Genomic DNA, 15,934 nt, shown 5'->3' on the forward strand with positions numbered 1-15,934 from the left:
AATAAAATAGGTTAAAATTATGGTAGGCACACTTTGCTGTCTGCTGTGACCTTTCAGTGAGGAATGGCACTTCTCTGAATGCATATTTGAAGTTGCATGATTATCTTTATACTATATTCCAAATCTTTCATTTTTCTAGTTTTAAATACTGTACATTATTTAAGAGAATATTTGAGTAGTTAGTGTGGTTATGGCCTCTATAACCTTATATTTATATGAGTCAGTTATTTGAGAGATTGTCCATTTCAGTGTTATCTGCCTGGCTTGTTTGGATTAATAGGATGGGTATATTTTGAGTCCCTCATTTTTCCAGATGGATTCCTTCTCATTGTGGTTCTTGTCCTTTGAAGTGTGCTTCGTCTTGAAATCTGGGTGGCTCCCTTTTTAATGGCATTCTGGAGGCTTTAAATACCTGCCTCTTGTCCTCCTAGGCTTTGTGCTAGAATGGATGGAGCTCCTGCGAGGTGTATGATTTCTGCTTTATGTGTTGTCTGGATTTGTCATCAGGTTATTGGTTCATGTAGATTGTTATTTTTATATTATACTAGCTGATAACCCGGCGTTCCCCAGGTATTTATTTATCCCAATCCTTGTATTAGATAGGAAAAGGAATGAATTATGTGGCAATGTAAGTGCGAAAAGGGCTGTCCTCCCTCCTTCCATTAACGTCATAATTCCTGAAGAGGTGATGGCAAGAGCAACTTCTCCCTGAATCCCGATTTCAACGACAGTTAAATTAGTTACAAATGTTTTTTCTGTGCCCCCAGAAGCATCAAGAAAAATGATACCACCCTATTGTTTTGCTAGCTGATCCATGATCATTTGGTATGCTTTTTTCTGATTTTGATTTAGAAGAACGATATATGTATAAATATAATCTTTATTGTCATTGTATTTAAATACAACGAAATTGGTTACTAAGCTGTTCGATGTTGTAGTTCTTTTCTTGTATGTAATCTGCATGAAGTATGTTGTGACGGTCTCGTAGTGGTGCAGGCAGGCCGAATTGCAGTAATGTTTTATTGATCATGACCATACATTTGTCCTCAAGAATAATCAAAACCTTGTTGAAAATGTCCGGACCAAATGTAATTTCTAATGTTGGATTTTCCCCCTTACCAGTGGGAGCCCCTTTGTGGAGTACTGTGAAGCCATTACCATGGTAACTCCACTGCGCTATACAGTAGAAGCTATTTTACGGCAGTACAGTAGAAGCCATTTTAAGGCACAACAGGCTGTATCTTAACACACACCCCGAGGGGTGTTAGGAGTGTCTTACCCCCACAGTATTTTTTTCCTGAGAGTACCAAGTTTGGTTGAAATTACCCGAGGCGTTCCAGAGTAATGCTGGAACACTCCCCCCCCCCCAGCCATTTTTATATCGCTATCTCTATATCTATCTATCTATCTATCTATCTATCTATCTATCTATCTATCTATCTATCTATCTATCTATCTATCTATCTATCATCTTTCTATCGTAAACCACTGAGAAGCAGTCTACAGCCTGGTGATGCATGAATGAATACCTTGTTTTAGAGATCTAATGCAGTTTGATTCATTTTACCTGTTTGGATTACATAATAATCCTAGAATGAAGCTTAGAATGTAACAGAAAAAACTTCAAGAATTCTATAGTGATTCAGTCAAAATAACTATTTTATTTACTAATTTAGTGCTTTGATGTTTGTAGTGTTATGTAATGTTCAAGACTTATGTAAGAATTTTGCTGTCCAGAAGATTTTATAAAAAATAGTAATCTGGATTTTTTTAAAGTTGAGTTATAGATAGTACATTTGAGGGTGGCTGACATTTAGTTCTGCTTTTGGTTTCTTTTAATGTTACTGTTGCTGTAACAACTTCCTACTTCCTTTCTTTTAGTAAGCCAGTTTCTATAACAATAACGTTCAATTTATGAATGTGACTGTCATTCTTATCTTACTAAAAAAAAAAACCTTCCCATTGGATTTTGTGGGTGTTTAAATATGAAGTCTTCCATTGAACATTGTAAATTAAACTTACTTAAATTTCACTGAAATGAATGTATTTTTTATTAATGACTTAATTGTGTCTTAGTTCCAAACTGGCATGTGAACATTAATGAATATATTCAGAGGATTATATAATAGAAATAGAATTGTTATATAACAAGATAGAATTCTAATTGTTTTGTCTTTTGGCAGCCAACCTGCCATGCTGTTCAATCAGTTCTTCCTTGTTTTCCCTACCATGACGATCAGTTGAACAAGCCAGGAAACCCCATTTATGATTTGCTTGATATTACATGTGAATTGACTTTATAATGATGATGATGATGATGTTATTCATTCAGTTGTGTCTAACAATTCTATGGGCCAAGTCTCTCCAAATCTTCCGATCTTGCACTACTTCTTCAAGTTGTTCTATGCTTTGGCTGGTGTCAACTTTGATGGTATTCAGCCACCATGTTCTTTGACCGCCTGCTTTCCTTTTACAGCTATCTCTTCCAAACATAATTGCTTTAGCGAGTGAATTCTATATGACATGGGCAAAATAAGTGTGAAATGGCTTATTCTTCTCTTAACAAGCTAGAGCCATAAGTAGATAAAGTATATTCTTTAATTATCATTTGAAATTGCTTGACCACTGTAAATCAAAACTAGGCAGAATGCTGTCATATCAAAATTGACTCATCATGCAAATTTTTGCTGAAAAATTGAAAATGGAAGCATAACCATATTTTTATTGTGAACTGTTTTTAATAACAGTTATTAAACAATAATCATTTAATAACAATTTTAATGATGCAGTTGACTATAGTAAATTTGCTAGTAATTTAATACATTTAGTAATAGGTTTATTAGTAAGCAGTTTGATGTGAGAATGGTAAGGCATAGAAAAATAATAAAAATTGATTTGCATATATTGTAAGATTACTATGTGATTGTTTTTCCTTCATTATGTCTTCAAGATAAACATGCCAAATTCCTCCTGGTCCCATTCCACGTACATGGACATGCCTATCACAAGCTGTAGTGGCAGAGTGGCTAGAATGCAGTATTGCAGGCGGATTCTGCTGACTGCTGATTGCCAACAGTTTGGCAATTCAAATCTCACCAGCTCAAAGTTGACTCAGACCTCCGTCCTTCTGAGATCAGTAAAATGAGGACCCAGATTATTGGGGTTGCAAACCATTTAGAGAGGGCTGTAAAGTTCTATGAAGCGGTATATAAGTCTAAGTGCTATTGCTATTGCTATCACCATCATTATCACCCTTATCTATGTTCTAGTTTGTCAGTACCAATATGCTTGGATTTCAGTACCCAGAATTGAGACATGTTTTTTCATGCAAGGTCTGATGAAAGCAAGATGGGTGGTACAGTTTCTTTATATAAAGTGGAAACTTTTTCAACGAAGCCATAAAAATATGTCCTTTGTTTATTAGGTGGAAGTAGTCTATGTAATGTAAGTATAGTTTTAATTATCTTTAGCTTCACTGGAGGATATATTAAATACCATCCTAGAGCTTGCAATTTCTATCCTTTTTTTCATTTAAGATGGTAGCTCACTGGAGCCTGAAAGTGGAAGGACTTTTGTTGTGTCATATTGAACCCTGTTTCCTACTAGGAATTCAGAGCCAGCATCTGGCAATTACTGTCTTCAGATAACAACCCAGAATTTCCGGCTTTTTTCTGAGTTTCTGTGCTTTGAAACATAGATTGTAGTTCAAGAGGTAAAATGTGAACATATTTTTGACATTTATTCTATTCATTCTTTTTCTTCCCAGCTATATTCTTTGTACAATTTAAAGCTGCTCAAAATCCAGCAGTGTTAGAAATGTGCCATTGATTTCCTCCCCCCTTCCACTGCCACATCATGGCATGAACTTTCCTGCTGTTCCTATAAAAAAGCCCTCCCTTCACCTTTTAAATGAATTGCTAACAAATTGTAAACATCCTTGCCTCCTTTTAAATGTTCAAAAATTTTATATTCTGTTTTTATATTCTAACATTTTACTGTAGACTTCTAGAATCCCCCCCCAGTAAGACAGGTAGTTCAAAAATGTAAATAAACAAACAAACAAACACAAACAAACAAACAAATAGTATATAAAATAGGTAATGTACAGTAGAATCTATTAGTAGAATATAATTTATTAAATACTATAAATCTAGCTATATTATCCTGGGCTGTTAAAAATATTTTAAAAATACAGTTGGGAACTGTATAACTGTTTGTCAATATATAGTAAACATGAGTATTGTGTACTTTATCCTGAGAACAACAAGAGCATGAAAAACCAGTTCAGATGTGGGTTCTCCCCAGAAAAAGGCTAATTATATTCTGTAGCTAGTTCAAAATAAAGATTTTCATCAAGTTCATTTTAAGTAATATGGGTATTTCTTGAATGCTCTCTGCTATAATTTCTATATTTTCTAGAATGTTCATGATGTGCATCATAATTAAATATTAACTGACTAGTTATTATGGCAACATGGTAATGCTTGCCCACCTACCTGACTCCGCTTAGCTGCCTGCGTGCCCTCCTGACCTGGCAGCTACCACCCCTGGCCCAACTGTGCTTGTATTGTGCTGCATCAGCCACTTGTACATCTGACTGTGCTTTTTTTGGATTGCAATGCTGCTTGCACACCCTGCCACTCTCCAGAGCACCTATCCCATGTCTGGCCATGCTGTGCCATAGCAGCCACTTACCTGCCTGCCAGCCTGCTTTTAAGCTGCCTGGAAGTCACAAGTTCCTGCTGACTTCCCCATTGATTTTGCCTATTGGAAGTTGACAGGAAGTTCTGTTTTAACAATTCATGATCTTTGGTTAACCACAGAAGTGTGAATTAACAGGATTCCCACCGCTTCAGTTAAGTGATCATGTGATATCATGCTTTATGACAGCATTGTTTAGTGACAGAAAAGCTGGTCCTGATTTTCAGCGTTAACAGGTTTAGATTGCTGAATACCTTCCACAGTTAACTGTCCTTATCCACAAAAGACTCTTTATTTTGGCTTGCTGTGATGTTCTCTATTCAACGCTCTTAGAGGGATGATATAATGAAACTGCCTTCTCAGACTGTTTGTCTCTATAATGACTGATCATATTCTTTTGTACCGTCAGTATTATAGAGTTATATGTAAAGTCTTATTTTTCCACTTTTGACCAAAATGCAGTCGCTAAAATCAATTTGTACTTTTTTCCTTCTAGGGCTCCTTTGTAATGCATTATATTGGAAAGTTTGTGTAGCATTTTGAATGATCCATAAGGCATTGTAGATATACATTTCTCACAGTTTAACTCACGATATCAAATGAAATGCAGATTTAAAATAGATGAAACCGCATGAGCTAGGTTTAGTCATATATTTCTCTACTAAATATTGTAAAACAAATGCAGGATGAATGGGAGAATTATTAATCCACAATAGATAGATGACTATTCATATGTAAGTTGCATGTAAAAAATCATTTAAGTTCACAAGGCCACCATGCAGAAACAATCCCATTAGTGTGGGGAGTGAGATCGGTTGGATTCTCTATCATTATTTAATGTTTATATAAATTCCTTGGAGGTCTACCAGAACACTCCTGAATTTTCCCCACTAAAGTTAGCACATAGATATATTCCCATGCTACTTTATGCAGATAATGTAGTCCCTTGGTCCCAGGCTCCCATTAGATTAAAATGTGAACTAAGATAATTAAGATCCCATTCATGTCACACACAGTTGATGAATTAATAAATTATAAATAGACAAAAAAATGGATTTGCTAAGTGTCCAGAATCCTCACATAGTAATGAAATGGATGTAAAATTGAACAAGCTAAAATTTTCAGACCCTGGGTCTCAGGGAGGAGAAATGCACATAGTTCAGAATGTTGAAAAATCAGTCTTGCAATTTTTTTTAACAGAACAAGAGGTGCCTTATTTAATCTGGCTTTCCTAAAGTAATTTATAGCTAAAGTATGTACTCATATCTTGTATGGTGTATAGTATGAGCCAGATGACTATTCAAAATTGGAAATTGTGCAATCCAAATTATTAAGAAGTGCTCAAGATATGACCCTGTAATATTGCTCTCCATTGTGGAACAGATAATGAAGATCAACTTGAAAATCTAGCTAATCATCTTTATGTGTTGACTGAATCAACTTTTTTCCTCATAGAATTGATTCCCCTCATAAGATTAGAAGATAATATTAATGGGGTATCTTCTAGACGACAGGTCCCCAATCTCTGGGCTGCAGCCCACTAGTGGGCCGTGATCTGTTTGCAACTGGGCATGGAAATGCTGAGTGAGCACACATGCACATCCCCACTTGCGTAAGCATCATGTGAGCGCATGCACATTTGCTTCTTTTGCACGAGCAGTGGGTTCACATACATGCTGCTTACACAAATGGATATGTGCGCGTATACACACTTGCTGGCTATATACAAGGGGAACCTATATCAGCTGTTTAATGATCATCAGAAGTTACAACACATTTTAAAAAGTTATTTATGACCCATCCTTGAAATTATAACTTGCACTCCATCACATGACTGCTTTTATGTCTGGTTGCAGCATTCCACGGTCATGTGACTGAGATGAAAGGTTTTTAATGGGTTTCTGTCATAAAAAACAATCATAAAATTGAGTACAATCACATGGTGCCTCAAATTATAACTACAATGACTTCTGACCAAAATTCTGGACTCCATTGTGGTTGTAAGTTGAGGACAATATAGTTTCATGGCTTTTTGCAGGAGTCTTTCCTCCCTTGGGATATGAACAAGCCAAAAGAATTCTGACACAACATGTTTTGGAAATGAAAATTAACAAAACCAGCCCCTCCTACCCAGGAACATTTTTTCTGGTCTTATATTTTCAGACTGGCAAGATACTTAGATTGGATCACAATGTATTAATTGAGAAGATCATTAATGATTAATCAATGTAATGTTCTGCCTTCATCTATTCTGGAAGGCAGACACAAATAATTCCATATGTTGCCTGACTATGGCTATATAATTCAGATTCCGTAAAATCTATAGTTCGAATCTGTTTTACACTATTTTCCTTGAAGTATCCAAGTCTAGTCACATTCTATAGACTTTTGCTCCAAATAGACTCTACTTACCTGGATATTGCCAAATTCTATTATGCTGCCAATAAGATAGGATCCAAGTTTACTAATCCCCACATTTGTCAGCATAGCACAATTGTGGTTAAACCTTGAATAATTCTGATTAGGCATATGCAATTTTTAAATTTATATATTTATTATATTTTATTTTTGCCTTAAAATTTCAGTTTAATGTTACTAATATTACATAAGTACTTAGGATAAATAACAGTTTCAAATAATTGTTTCCTAATGTTAGAGACATTGTTTATTGCTGTTCCAACAGTGGTAATATTCTTTTTGTCTCTTTAGCTTGTATCTGGCCTTCCTCTTCTATTTTTATCTGGTTTGTTGATTGTTTTGTTTTATATTGGTCTATAAATAAAATTAACTTTGAACTTGATACTAATTTCTCAAAAGGGATGTACTGTGGGTTATTACTAATGCTGACTGATGAGTATAATAACTTTTTGTTATAATAGTCTTGATTCTGCAGAGAAGTACACAGTAATGATTAATACAAGCTACTACTAATTTGGCTTCTTTCTGAGTAGTAGAGTAAAAATTCTCTGAGATATATAGTATTTTTAGCATCCGTCAACCCCTCTTATGTGTCGGTGGGTCTTTTTTTTCAGTCCTTAACTTGTATTTCTAGTAGCACATAATTCCTTCATGTTTGGTAGGGAAGCTGTTTTATCTTTTTGGCATGCCAGTTTTGCTACTGACTTCCAGGAATTGAGAGGTTGTATTGTTTATTTTCACTGGCTTAAGAAGCCTCTCCAGAAATTAGATGTTGCCTAACCCTTACTCGGTTGTATGCTTAGCATTATACAGTAAAGAAATACCAGTTCACAAAAAGCAAAGTACTCTTCTGGGTATAAATAAAAAAAATGAAAATAAATAATTGCACACTGAGATATACTTTAAAGTATAAAGATATACTTTAATTTTCTTTGTTCCAGCAGTTGTGCAATGAAAGCTTCATCAGATGCATGGAATATTGCCCTGTGGAATATATGAACATTCCCTTTCATTAGGGTGGAGCATCAGGGTGGGTAAAGTGGTGCACATAATGCGGCACAATAATGTAGTCCAGCCTATGCGTTAATCAATTTTTGAATCTTTAAAGTGCCACAAGGTTTTTTGTTGTAGCTGAATTGTACAATAACACTCCCTATATTATATATAATAAGTAATATGTCATCAATTTAAACAATATGCTCCTTCACAAATGCTCTCTAAATGCTCAAATTGATTTGTACCATCAAATGATCATAAGATGTAAGATAGTTCATGCCTTAAAACACTTCTTCGTTACAAGGAATTCAACAATTTAGAATTTCTTTTTACTGTACCCTAACTGAATACAAAAAAAACCACCAATAACTCACAACATTATAAAAGAGAAAAGGAACAAAAACCTACAGGGAATATATTCAGATACATACATAAATTTGTATAATAAACCTTTTAATGAAAGGAGGCCATAATTTGTTACAATAATCCATAGCTTATCTATATCTATATGAGCCATGGTGGCGCAATGGTTAGAATACATACCACAGGCTACTTCTGCTGGCTGCCGGCTACCTGCAGTTTGGAGTTCAAGCCTCAACAGGCTCAAGGTTGACTCAGCCTTCCATCCTTCCGAGATCTGTAAAATGACGACCCAGATTATTGAGGGCAATATGCTCACTCTGTAAACTGGTTAGAGAGGGTTATAAAGTACTGAAGAGGTATATAAGTCTAAGTGCTATTGCTATATTGATCAATTCTGCAGATTGTTAACTAATTGGAGCTGCATGTTTTTCTAATGCTGAGTGACATATCTTAACTGTAAGTGAAGTACAGAATATCTACTTTGTTTATCCAGATACCAATTCCCATGCGATAGGATAAACCTTAAAATAGTATAAACGTCTGAATATATCAGATCTCAACGTTGAGTTAATGCATATAGTACAGGTAACATCTTTCCTAAATGGAACAATTGTTGGACACTGTAGAAAGATGTTTAATTAAATTATTAATTGCACTGCTTCCTCAACATAAAATTTTACACAGGCCTTTTTTGTATAAATGCAGTGATGTCATTACTTGTTGAAAAATAATCTGCCTATTCTCTAGGGTTATGTGTAGTGAGGATTTCTAAAGGGTACAAAAGACATTTTTCATTTCTGGTATCAAGTTTAATTAAATATATGTTTCATTCCAGAGTTGTAGTTGAATTATAGTTATCAGTAATACTACTGTCTGTCAAAATACCCTGAAATATTGCAAAGTGTCAAATGTATATGATGGGGTGATATTTTCAGCCTATAGACCCTAAACATTAAATATTATTTGAGGATGCTAGCTCAAGGGGGAAAACATAAAATCAAGTTTTATGCTTTGTTAACTGAATTCCTTTGAAACTTACTGACCATAAAATAAAGCTACATATTTTATAAATTAAACTAGCTTAAAATGTTAAAACAAGATATAGACTTACAGGTGTGATTCAAGTTGTTGATAGTCACCTGCATAGCATATGACCAGGCTCTTCGAGGAACTATCTGTCCCTATTGTTTCTACCCACCCCATGAGGTCTATTGGGGAGGACATGCTCTGGGTCCCTTCAACCCAACAATAGCACTGTGTTGGATCTAAAAGTCATGCAGCAGCTGCCCTGTAGAACAGCATCTCCCCCTGGACATGCAGATGACCCTGACCATGTTAACCTTTGATAAGGCTCTAAAGATCTGTTTTTTCCCCAGGTATTTGGGCCAGATGGTTAGGTGAGCTGTTGATGTGTTTTTCCGGTTTGAGACATATTGGATACCTTAGATGTCAGGGACCATGTTGTTTTAATCCTGGTTTGTTGTTGGGAGTCACTATTGTAAGATGGTTAGCCATAATAATTGTTTAAAAATAGAAATAAAATAAATGAAGTATTTGGAACACAGCAAATTCACTCATATTTACCCTATTTATAAAATGCTAAGTATTCCAGTAGAAGATGTTAGCAACCCAATAATGGCAAAAAATACAGTTATTTAACATCAGAACATTTTCTTTCAAGAAAACAAACAAATCCTGCATTTGGCATAATTTTAGGATCTTTAATGATGCAATTACTAGACTATTACACTGATAGCAATTTCATAGTGCTATTAAGATTCTGTAGATTTGGGTAATATATAGTAATTTAAGTTTGCAATATAGCATGCATTGAGAATTTGATTATTATCGTTATTTACCATGTGCATTCATGGAAATAAATGAATGGGTGCTTTTCCAGTAGACTTGAGGGAGGGGCGACTCCTGGGATATTCTCACAGCCTGATTGGTCCAGAAGACTTTTAACCTCCTTCTTTCCCTGTGGTTCCCAGTTCCTCTCAGTCTTTGGTCCAAGCACTGTATGAGTTCCCAGAGTGAGTAAAATTTTATATTAATTAGATATATATTAGCTATTCTAAATTCCAAATTGTCTGAGCTGCCACTTGCAGGGACAGGGTCCTCCGTCTCGCAGCAAGCCGGGGGGAGAGCAAAATTGGCTCCGCTCTCCTCCTGTGATCTTCGGGAGCTCTGACCGATCCCTGGAACTGCGGGGGTGTCAGCCTCTCCTTTTGCAACTCCACGTGAAGGGCTGCTGGCCAGAGACTACGATCAGGCTGTGGGCTATTAATTTTAGCTTTGCAAGCCGCGCCTGGTCGCAACGAGCCGTGGCAAGCCTTTTCAAGCCGCGGCTGAAGGAGAAAAGCCATTTGCAGCATATGGAGTCCTTCGTCGGCCATTTTGGCTGTGCGCACGTGGGGGCGGCTATTTTGGAGGCACGCATGTGGAAGAGGCCATTTGTAAGCCCCGAAAATTACTACTTGCATCGTGGCCAGTGTCGAGCCGGCAAGTTTAACCTCAGCAGCCCAATCCTTCCTCCTGCAAGGCCCTTGCACCGGCTGCTGACTTTGGGCAGCAGCACCCTCAGGACACGTGAATGGCTCCAATGACGGAGAGCAGGCAGACCACTTCGATGGCCCAGGGGGGTGCCCAGAACATGCCCGAGGAGAGGGAAGGGCCAAACCAGGGCAGCTGCAGTCAAACCTACAGCGGGCCAGCGGGTCTCCAGAACTACCTAGAGCAGTGATGGCGAACCTTTTTTGGCTCGCGTGCCACAAGTGGGGGGAGCGTAGGGGGGTCGTGTGCGGGTGTGCCGCACCCATAATGCAATGCGCGACCCCCAGTGTGCATGCGCGCATAACAGGCGCGACCCCCCATTTTTGTGACTTCCGGTTTGCTCGGAGGGTCGTTTTAAGCGCTCTTAAAGCTTCAGGGACCGTCCGGAGGCTTCCCTGACGCCTTCGGAGCGCTCAAAACGACCCTCCGAGCAAACCAGAAGTGACATTTTAAGCGTTCCGAAGGCTTCAGGGAAGCCTCTGGACGGTCCCTGAAGCCTCCGGAGGGCCTCCGGGGGGCGGGGGAGGCTCTTTTTGCCCTCCCCAGGCTCCTATAAAGCCTCTGGAGCCTGGGGAGGGCAAAAAATGGTGAACTCAGCTGGCCAGCGTGCACATGTGCGCTGGCCAGCTGACAGGGCAGCACCTCGCGTGCCCTGACAAATGGTTCCGCGTGCCACCTGTGGCACGCGTGCCATAGGTTCGCCATCACTGACCTAGAGGGATGAGACCAGACGCCAAAAGACTCTGGAAAAAGTAATTGCTAGGGCAGAACGACAAGCCGACAAGCCCTCTTCTCCTTCCAGATCTAGGTCTCCATTAAGGCCGGTATCTGCTCATTCAGCTTATCCCCCAGGGGATTCAGTCCTTCTTCCCCTTCTATCTCTCCTGTTCGGGCACGCAGGCAATCAGGCCTGGAAATTTCCCCCTCGCCTCCTGTCTCACCCCAGGGCTCGAGGGAGGTGGTTGAGGATCCATTGGAGGGTTCATCTAGGGGAGTCCTTCCTCCCTGCACCCTAGTTTCACAGGGCCCCAATTCGGGACACTCTGAGGATGAGTTTGAGGATCTGGAATTGCTCCCTGAGAGCATTAAGAGGCTTATTTCCTCTGCCATTTCAAAAGGGGTTGCCTCTGCAGTTTTCTTGAGGGACCAGCAATCCTATAGGAAGCCTAGGCCCCAGGGGAGCCTCCTCAGGTCAGAAGCTCCTCTGATTTTAGATTCCAGTCTGCAAGGCCTCCTTCTCCCTCAGTAGTTAGTGAGGGTTCAGTGCTAGGGGAGGATCCGTGGCAGCACATGGGGTTCTCGGAGGATGAGGACACCGTTCTCCCGGATCCTCCGGCCTTCCCCAATCTCTTTGCTCCCCCCATGTTTAAACCTTTATTGCACAAGGCAAAGAAGACCACTAAAGTCGATACAGGAGATCCTGCCATTCCCCCTCCCAGAGACCCTAACTTGGTCATGTTCTCTAATACAGCGGCCAATAAGGAGGAGGTTCCTGCTCCTCCCCTTTTTCTAGAGGTGGTAAAGAATCAGTGGGCTCACCCCTCTACCTTTCCTAATCTTGGGAGCAATGACTGCCGCTTCTACAATATGGAGAAGGGCTTTTCCCAGGCTCTCCAGTTGCCTAACATCAACCCTTCTATAGCCTCCCTCGCTAATGCTTCCTCAGTAGTGACAGGGAATGTGGCTGATAAGTTGAAACCGGAGGAACAACTGGGCGGAACTTACACTTCATAAAAACTTCAACGCCTCGGCATGGGCAATAAAGTCCGCTGCAGCTGCCTCCTATTTCAACCGGTCAGCCGTCATGTGGCTTTGTCATTTGCAGGATTGCATTCTGATCCAGGATGAGAGACTTCACCAGGATATTACAAAGATCATTGCTGCCATGCAGTTCTCTGTGGATGCCACCCTAGATGCTGTAAAGTACTCATCCCGAGCCCTGGCCACGTCAGTGATTTCTAGGCGGCTGTTATGGTTGTGCAATTGGCAGATGGACAATAAGTCCAAGTGGGGCTTGGAGGCTGCGCCATACTCTGAACGCAATCTTTTTGGTGAATGTTTGGATCCCCTTCTCATAGAGAATAGGGACAAAAAGAAGGTCTTGCCAACCAACACCAAGAAGACAGACTATCGTCCGTCCTCATACCGCAGGCAGTCCTTCTGGGCCCCTGAACCAGAGAATCAACAACAGAGATATGCTCCTTATAGATCAGATAAGTTTTTCCAGAGGCCAACTACCAGGACAGAGGCAGGTTCCAGGGCCAGTCCAGACGGCCCTTTTGAGGGAGGGGAGCGGCCATCCCTTCCACAAAAGGGAAATGACTCCAATCCGAGCATTCCCATAGGAGGCCGCCTGGAACTGTTTGCGGATCTGTGGGATCGCGTGACTTCAGATGCCTGGGTTCGGTCCACTATTCGGAACAGACTCCGCCTGGAGTTCCTTTCCATGCTCCCGACCTTCTTCAGAACCTTTCCGCCACCCCGGGATGTTGTTGTCAGATATCCCTAGCCATCCAACATCTGCTGGACATCTGGGTAGTGGAACCGGTCCCAGTAGGGGAACACGGGCAGGGTTTCTATTCAACATTTTTCTTGTTCCGAAGAGCTCGGGGGGCTGGAGAGCGATACTGGACCTCAAGCGTCTCAACCGCTTTCTGGTGTACAGGCGCTTCAAGATGTTCTCCCTCAGGTCCACTCTGCAGGGCATCAGGCGGGGGGACTTCCTAGCGTCAGTGGACCTGACAGAAGCCTATCTCCACATCCCTATCCTTCTTGCTCATCGCAGGTTCCTTCGCTTCTCCCACAACAGGCTCCACTTCCAATACAGGGCCCTCCTCTTCGGGTCGTCCTCGGCCCCGCGCATGTTCACGAAGGTCCTGTTGCCATTGGCGGCTCACCTGCGCTCATTTCCAATGAGACTTCAATGTTTCCTCGATGACGTGCTCATGCAAGCCCCCTCTTGCGCTCTGGCTGTTTTAGACCTAAAGCTAACCATCCGAACCCTGCAGACCCTGGGGTTTTCTGTCAAGTTCCCCAAAAGCTACCTCTTGCCCACAACAAGGATCTTATATCTGGGGGTGGTGATAGATTCCACAGAGGGCATGGTTCATTTATACTCAAACCAGCTGGTCAACCTCCAGGCCCTGGCAAGACAGGTTTGCACAAAGCCTTCAGTTTCCATCCTGACCTTGTCCCGCCTTTTGGGCAAGATTGTGTCATGCATAGGGATTGCCTCCTGGGCACGGCTTCATTCACGGACACTGCAGTGGGCCCTCATCCCGTTCCAGAGAAAACGCCTGAGCAAGTCCCCACGCCTCATCCACCTGCCAGCAGATGTGCGGCTATCTCTGCGGTTGTGGCTGTCCCCGGCCCTTCAATGCAGATCGGAGTTCTGGGAGCTGGATCGAGTGACCATCACTACAGATGCAAGCCTGTTCAGTTGGGGAGTGCTCATGGACTCCGACATGGCGCAGGGCCGTTGGATCTGGTCAGACCTTCACCACAATATAAAGTGGCTGGAGCTGAAGGCCGCCAGATTGGCTCTCCACCAGTTCAGAGACATGATAGAAGGCCCTCACGTTCTTCTGTTGACGGACAATATGGCCACAAAGACGCCGCTCCATCACTCGAATATACAATTCCACATGGGCTGCGTTTGTTAAGTGCTGCAGCCCATTCAGCATTTGTGCGACATTCTGGATTTCCTACAAAAAGGCCTGGATGGGGGGCTCTTCCATAACACTCTACGGTGGTAGGTAGCAGCCCTGGCCTCGATCCTACCGGGGGAAGGTCACTCGTCTTTGCCTCAACACCCCTTTGTCAAGAGGTTCCTAAGGGGGGGGCACGAATTTGCGGCCTCCCCCTGTTCATAGGTTGCCAACCTAGGCACCTGCCTCTTGTACTTAGGGCCTGACGGGGACTCCCTTTGAGCCCTTGCGCACAGTTCACCTTAGGTTTCTATCTCTCAAGGTGGCATTCCTGGTTGCCATGACCTCGGCCAGACGCATCTCCGAGTTAGGGGCCCTGTCATCTAAGGACGACCTCTGCCAGTTCTACCAGGATAGAGTAGTTTTGAGGTTGGATCCTACTTTTCTCCCTAAGGTCAATTCGCCCTTCCATTGAGTGCAAGAGGTCATCCTACCCAAATTTTGCCCGACTCCCTCTCATGAGAGGGAGCGACTTTGGCACAGGCTGGATGTGTGGCATGCCTTGGGCATTTATCTCCGACGCACGGCTTCCTTCCGTAGATCTGAGGTCCTCTTCATTTCATTCCAACCGGGCTCCTTGGGTTCCAGGGTTTCCTCGGCCACCATTGGCAGGTGGTTACGACAGGCCATCTCCACAGCCTACAAGTCCTCGGGCTGGTTCCCCCCTCAGGGATCACGGCCCACTCCACATGGAGTGCCGCTACCGCAGCAGCGTGGATCACGAGGGCTCCATTCAAAGACATATGTCGGGTGGCCACTTGGGCCTCCCCAACTCCGTTTATCCGCCACTACCGGCTGGATGCCTTTGCATCGGCTGAGGCGTCCTTCGGGTGTAGGCTCCTACAACAGGTAGCGACAGCCCCTTCCCCCGAGTCTTAGTTTCCCTCCCAGGGACTGAGCTTGGGTACGTCCCAGGAGTCGTCCCTCCCTCGAGTCTACCGGAAAAAGAACGATGGTCCTTACCTGAACATCTCTTTTCAGTAGATGAGAAGGAGGGGCGACATCCCGCCCCTATTGAGATGTAGTTGGTAGTCACTTGGGGTGAGGGGCTGGGGGGAGATTGTCCCCTGTCTGTTGTCTGTTTTTGTTTGACAGTATGCTTCTACTCATGCGGCTTCAAGGAACTGGGAACCACAGGGAAAGAAGGAGGTTAAAAGAGATTTCCCTCAATCTTCTGGACCAATCAGGCTGTGAAA

At 41.9% G+C, this 15,934-nt stretch overlaps 1 protein-coding gene across 4 annotated transcripts in view; it reads left to right on the plus strand.

Annotated features, from left to right (window-relative positions):
- RABGAP1L (RAB GTPase activating protein 1 like) overlaps positions 1 to 15,934 on the plus strand; it is a 204,148-nt gene that overhangs the window by 54,514 nt on the left and 133,700 nt on the right. The gene's annotated exons all lie outside the window — the stretch shown is intronic.

This window comes from Natrix helvetica, assembly GCF_964273705.1.
Source record: "Natrix helvetica genome assembly, chromosome: 3".
NCBI classification, from domain to species: Eukaryota; Metazoa; Chordata; class Lepidosauria; order Squamata; family Natricidae; genus Natrix; species Natrix helvetica.